Below are 7358 nucleotides of genomic sequence, written 5' to 3'. Positions count from 1 at the left end.
GTTCATAAGGGGACCCGTCCCTAGTTTTTATCTCGTTCACGTATCGCTTTTGGGCGTTCTTGCCCAATCCTGCGAGGTGGGGCTCGCCCGAGATGGTTATTACATCTTCTCCATCAATCAGATGGGGTTTCTCTTCTTCCCTAGCTCGGGAATTGTTGTTTTGGGCAGGCGGCAGCGCAACTGTCCTCTGGCTGGTAGAAGCCTGATTATTGTTCTAGTTCCTGACATACTGCCTGATGTATCCTCTCGAAATCAGCCCTTCGATCTTGTCCTTCAGTTGCCTGCATTCATCAGTGGTGTGCCCAGTGTCCCTGTGAAATCAACAGTATTTACTGCAGTCTCTCTTGGACTTTTCATTTCTCATGGGGTCTGGTCGCCTGAAAGGGACCTGGTTTTCATTAGCCAGGTAAATATTCTCCCAAGACTTGTTGAGCTCGGTATACACCTTGTACACGGAGAAATACCTTTACCCTTTCTTCTTCTTTCCCCCTTCTGCCTCGGGGTTACTTCCTTCATTCTTCTTTCTTTTGGAAGGGTTTTCTACAGGGGGTTCCGAGGCTGATGGGTCCGCCAAGGTTGAGGCAGAGTTTATGTTTGTTGTTGTAGTTATGGGCTGAGAGGTCATGTTCAGTGTTGACCTTTCCTCTTCTACATTGACAAACCTCTGAACTCGTCTATTAAACTCGGTTATTGACCTTACAGGCTTCCTCTACATATCTTCCTAGAGGGGACTTCCCGGCATTACCCTAGCTCGGACGGCCATTAAATGACCGATGTCGTCTACTTCCCGAGCTCGGGTGACTTCCAGATTGAATCTTGTAAGGTAGCTCTTCAACATTTCATTTGGTTGTTGCCGGACGTTGGTCAAGGCCGATGCCTCAGGCCTTATCCCGATCATGGCTCTAAACTGCTTCTTGAAATCTTTTCACAACTGATCCCCAAGAAGTGATTGAATGTCTTTTATATTTTTCGAACCAGTTTTTTGCTGGTCCTGTAAGCGATGCTGGAAATAACATGCATCTGAGCTCGTAACCCACATTACTTGCTCTCATTATAGTGTTAAATGTACTAAATGATTGTACGAGTCGAATTTCCCTTCAAAAGGTGGGACATGAGGAATCTGAAACCCTTGAGGAAATGGGGTGTTGGAAATGTGGGGAGCGAATGGTTCGAGCTCCTCATCAGAATCTTTGTCCCGACTCCGACCTCGCTCATTTTGTAAGAGCCTAAATGCTATTTCCAGTAGATCGATTCTTTCCTGAATGGGGTCCATAGGGGACCTCACCTGAAATTGGTTATCATTGATCACAATTCCAGGCTCGCGCCTTCGCAGGGGATCCTTGCGCCCATTTAGTCGATCTCTCAGGTCTGGGTTTGAGGGATTACCACCACCCCGATTTTGATTCAGGAGTTCCCGCAAGTCAGGGTGGTTCCCAGTATTTCTATGTCCTCGATCATACATACTGACTGATCTGGTGTCCCTTGAGTCATCGTTGGCGAGGCTCATCGAATGATTGTTTCGAGATGGATTCCTTTCAGGATGCCTCATCTCTATAGTGCGAGACCGAGACATTTGGCTTCTTGTAGGCTGGGCGCCTCTCCATTCTCTAGTAGCTTCTCCATTCCCCTGCTTCCGTCCAGCCCGCCTTTCCTTATCACCTTGAGTCGGTTGTGTGTTCCTCCGAGACGGTCAGGGATATCTTATTGGCGATGGAGGGAACCGTATGGGTGACGGTGGCTGCCACCCATTTCAGGGTTTGGATGGTCCCGAGTTCGCCTGTGCTGGCTCGGTAACATTCTGTGTGTTACTAGGATTTTGAGTCCGAGCCTCTGCAGGGGCTCAGTTATTCCCAGTTTTAGCAGGTAACTCAGCAGTTGAGTTAACCAGAGCTCTAGCCCGGGTGTTTCTTCGGGGCCTCGAGGGAGCAGGTTGCTCTACCGGTGGCGGAGGTTGCTCTGTTCTTCTTGTGGTAGAGTTTTTGCGAGGTCGCCCACGCGGTCTGCGGGGAGGAACATGAATGTCCCGCAGAGATGGGGCTTGGACCTCAGGCGGACGTTGGGGCTGCGCCACCTACGCCTCCGCAGCCAATCTAGCCAAATCCTCGTTACGCTTCTTGGCCTCAGCCAACTCTTTTCTTAACTATCAGTTTTCGAGTTCCATAATGGGGACATACCGTTCGGGATTATAATACATGTCCTCGTCGTCCCTGGGAGCCGGAGGTCCTCAAGAATCGGAGGACTCACTTCTCTCTTCTGGTTCAGGATTCGTCATTGGTTGCTTCCCAGTTTTCTTTAGGAATATTCTGATCATTTGCGGCCATAGAAAATAAGGGATTGTACTACTTAAGGCACTCAATGAAAGCACCAAACTTTTGACGCCATTTTTCGTCAACTTAAAATATAGAGCAATTAAACAATAGGAACTATGGCACAGATGAATAATATGGTAGAACACCAAGAATTTTACGTGGTTCAGCAGTTAACTCTTCCTAGTCCACGAGTCTATTTTATTAAGACTTGGAGTTTTCTAGAAATCCTTCAGAGATGAATTAAAAGATCCTCCAGAGCTTCTCTCAAGATATCAAAAGATCGGTCCTTTACAAATGTTCATGAACTCTCTATTTATAGAGAGTTTTCAGAGTTCGTTCCCACATATTTCGGGAAGATACTTTTGTGTATTAATTAAAATAATGATATTAAATACTGTAACTCCTATATACAAGGAAACGTCCCCTGAAGACCAGGGGGCGAATAACAAACTTGTTAATATCCCTTTAATGTTGGGATGTTACAACAATAAATATCTTTAAACGTACGGAACACGTTACATTAGATGATTCATTAAATCTTCGAGGTCGGCAACCAGCATCATGTCGGTCAAGTTTTATAGATAATTTACGAGCTAGCCGCTTTATTCCAAGACCAGCTCGGAGCAGATAGATACCATCTAGGCTGTTACATTTCGAGCTTGTACTCTTAAAGCTGGGGCTACTTGATCTGGAGACACCCGACAACGGATATATCTCGATGCTATGTCTTTCGAGCTTAGAAAGAATTTTGAGGTTACATGTCTTCGAGGTTGCCATCTCGATTCGAGGGTTTGACATCTGGACCACGAACGTGCGTTTTATATATCTCGAGCTCATAGTTGACGAGTCCAGCTTTCAAGGTCACAATCTCAGGTCTCGAAATCTGGGTGTAACAGATACCATTTTTAAACATAAATCAAATTTTTTTTAATAAAAATTAAGATTATGTAATATATGCTATTATAATGATATCTTATAATATATAAATTTATATTAATATAAACATTAAGTATCTTTTCTTCTATTAATAATATTTTACAATATTTGAATTCATATTAATATAATTAGTAAAAAATAAGGATTATATAATATTATCATAATAGTATTTATAACATTTGAATTTATATTAATATTGTTGACGCCGTTTTTCATCAACTTAGAAAAGGAGAACACTAAACACAAAATAATAAAAATCAAGAATAAACATACGATATATTACTTGGTTCAACAGTTAAAATGTGCCTAGTCCACGAGTCGATATTATTTAATGGTGTAATTCTCCTAAAGCTCTTAGAAAGCAATTTAGCAGAGTATTCCCAGTACTAAATTCAGCCCACTTACAAATGAATTACGGTCTATTTATAGACTGGTTTACAGAATATCTTCCCTCTTATTTCGAGAAGTTATCATTCAAATTTCAAAAAAATACAAATAAATGCTTTTAATTACATAATATCCCATGAAAATCGGGATTTATTAACAGATTACAACAAATCCCCTAGATATAGGGATTTTCAAACGGTAACCGTATTCACACTAGATTATCGACATCAATCATGTAACTTACATACCTCTTAGATCGATCAATCATCACGAGCTCGCTAAATTGGTTTGCCTCAGCCTTAGCAAGTAACTTTATAGAAATCATCCTCTCCAAGCTCGTAATGCCCTAGCTCAAACCTTCTTGACTGATACTAGATCGCCAACAAGAATAAACTAGGAAATTTATACAAGTGTTGAACGCTTGTAATTGTAGCTTCGGTCTTGACTTGTAACCTCAGAACACCTTCGAGACCGGGCGTAGTTCCGAGCTCACTGATTCTAACATCGTCGTTTTAATACTTGAGTGAGACTGTCAAACCTAATTCACATAAATGCTGATGACATGGCACACTTGCTTATTTCGAGCTTACACTTTACGAGCTTGTCTTTCCCGATCATAATTTCTATTCTCAAAATTTGGGTATAACATTTCCCCCCCTCAAAAGTATTGGTTCGAATCCTATGAGAAGGAAACTTTTGAACTTCTACTTTCGAAAATTGTTCCACCCACTGTACTCGAGTATGGACACGCGTCTACCAAGGGTTTCACAGCCAGGGTACTTGAGTGTCCTACATATCTGCCCACGTCTTTTCGTATATCCTTTTTGCCTCCATTATCATATTTACAACCTATCCATCAAATCAGACTCCAAATCAAACCAATGACCCAGATTTGTTCGACCCTTGATTTCCCCACAGGGGTATATATATTGACACTCTCCTCCATCTTCATCATTTTAACCTCTCAGAAAACTCGAACTAGGAAAAGAAAAAAGAAAAACCAGAGTTTTCTTTGCATGTTCTTTGAATCAAAGAAGCAAATCCATTCCAGTACGTTCAGCTCCATGAAATCATTCTTACTTCCGCTACGTCAGTCGACGATCTTATCATATCCACAAACAACTCTGTGTAAGTTCCTTATTCTCCTATTTTTCTTTTTTACGTGTATCCTCTATATTATGAACATATCTAATAATTTTTTTTTTTAGTTTTATAAAGTTATTTACTTAATACTAAGCAAACTTGTGATCTGAAGTATCATAATATAATCAGAATCATGGTTTTAAACCCAAATTATTTAGTGCAAAAATGCAAAAATGGGGTTTTTTTAGTTAGAGATGGAGTTTCGTGTAATCCAAGAAATAGGGGTTTTTGATTTAAGGTTTTTATTGCACAAATCCAGGATTCCTTGAAACTGGTATCCACCTCCCCATTCTCTCGTGTGGGTACATGCTCAAAGCCCGAACTTTACAATAGTCCGGGGATCACCTTAGAGTTAATCTCGCCCTTTCGAGACATCAGTCTCGATTGAGGCAATCTTGTTATCTCGAGCTTTCGAGCTCGAGTTATCGAAGATCCTTGTCCTACCTTCCCCATGATGACCAGCTCTGAGCCTGCGGCCTCTTAGAAGAAGGCCAATCTACGGATGACTCGGTGTACCGCAAATATTTGAGGTGGGACCCCGTGTCGCTTCCCACTGACAGACTTCGCCCTAGGAGGAGATCTTTGAGCTTGCGGTCCCATGCTCCTGTAGCCCGTTGACATGATCGACCTGCCTCAAGCAACGAAGCCTCACCGAGCTCGGGTGATGGAGGTAAAGTTGTGCTCGACTCCTCCATGTGGTATCCTTCTTTGCTTAAGCACAAACCCAGCGTATTGATCCTCTCTAAGGATCCTAGGGATAACTTCTTTGTATGGTAATGGGTAGATCATAGAGTTCGTAGGTTTGATAGCTGGTTAGGGTAGTATCAAACAATGTATAGTATAAAAGAAGTCTGGGATGGGGTTGTCGTTCAATACGGAACTAACGTATATAGGGAAATTTTGAGGTTATCTCCCACCTATAGAGAAGGGACTCCCCGAGCATCTTCAGAAGATAGGGGAATTTCCTAGTCCCCGAGCTCATGCTCTGTCGAGAGTACTAGTTAGGTTTCTATTATCCTTAGTCTTGCTTTATTTAGTAACCTATGCTCGATCACTAAAGTGTGACCATTGTGTTTGTCAGGTGAAATGGATTTAGATCTCGACAACGTGCTTAACCGACCCCTGGCACCAAAGGCAAGAAAACTCCAGCAGGGGTCCCAATGGGGAGGTCGCCCCTTAAAGGTGCCCAAAAGGCTTGAAGTGGCCCCTCCAGCCTCGGTTGCTCAAAACCCAGATCAAGCTGCCGACCCTACCTTCGAGGTCGGAGTGAATAATGAGATCGAGCCAGTGGTGCCTGCCATCACCATGCCTCCTCCTGTCGCCCGACCGGCCCAGCAAGCCCCTACAGCCTAGAAAAACAAGCCCCCACATGGGAACGTCTCTGGACAATCTTAACTCACATCCCATAATACGTGCTTGACTATGCAGCTGGGTCGCACGGAGTCAATCTGGGTTCGGACGTCTTGTCCCGCGTGGGCCAAAGTCTCAGCAGCCTTGGTGCCCCTCAATGGGAGTTCCTTACCTCCTGATGCGATGCCAACACCATCTTCGACAAGGGCGGCGAGCTTCTATCCTCGGTAAGTCATCTTTACTGTAACCTTCTTGCACTATACTGACTTATATTGTACTTTTAGTAACTCGTATTTATTTTTGTGTACAGGCGTTTGCTTCATTTGTTCAACACAACTTCAAGTTGAAACACTTGCTGGCCACGAGCAGGGCACACGCCCAAGGTGCCAAAAATGCTCTGCTGAAGCTTGTGGATGAGCTCAAAGTAGTGAAGCAAGAGGTGGCAGCGAGGGATGCATCCATTTTGAAGGTGTCTGAACATTAGCTGAAGCTTGAGGCTGCCCTGGAGATTGCCCAGAAGGTGTCTGACCTCGAATCAACAATGGCACTAACCTTGAAAGAGGTAAAGGCTAAGAATTTCGAGATCAAGGAGAAAGATTATGAGATTAAGGAACTTTGAGAGCTAAATTCCAAGTTGGAGGAGGAAAACAAGGCGACCTTCAAGATAATCGAAGGTGAAAAAACCCACCTCCTGGAGGAGTTCAAATCCAAGAAGGACCGCGCCATTGACATGGCGATGTACTGGATTTGGGTTAACAATCCTAACCTCGACACCAGCTTCTAAGCCAACCTCGAGAACAAATTTGTTGCCAAATGGCAAGCTCGACTTGAGGAAGAGGAGGCCAAACTCAAAGCTGAGAAGGCAGCAAAGGCATCTAACACTGGGGTCGGGGAGGCATCTAACCCATGAGGGCGAGACCATGGGCTACTCCCCATTATGAATTTTGTAACTATCTCTTTATATATATATATTTATATATATATATACGTGCCCTTGGGGCGAAGACAACTTATAGCTCGATTCAAAGTTATTTTCACTATCATTAAATAGTAATTTTAATCTTTATGCTCATGAGTCTCTAGCTCGAAAATCTTCATGCATTTGATTTTACTTTTAAATTTTTGCCTTAATATTTTTCTTTTACATTTCTGTGTGGAAATATTTCAAGCACGTTAATATTAAAGACTTGATTTTATATTTGTTTATTTGCACAAATACATCTATTGGATTTA

This window comes from Humulus lupulus, chromosome 5 (genome assembly GCF_963169125.1).
Source record: "Humulus lupulus chromosome 5, drHumLupu1.1, whole genome shotgun sequence".
Classification (NCBI taxonomy): Eukaryota; Viridiplantae; Streptophyta; class Magnoliopsida; order Rosales; family Cannabaceae; genus Humulus; species Humulus lupulus.
The sequence above is the reverse complement of the archived record's forward strand: the minus strand, read 5'-3'. Positions refer to the sequence as shown.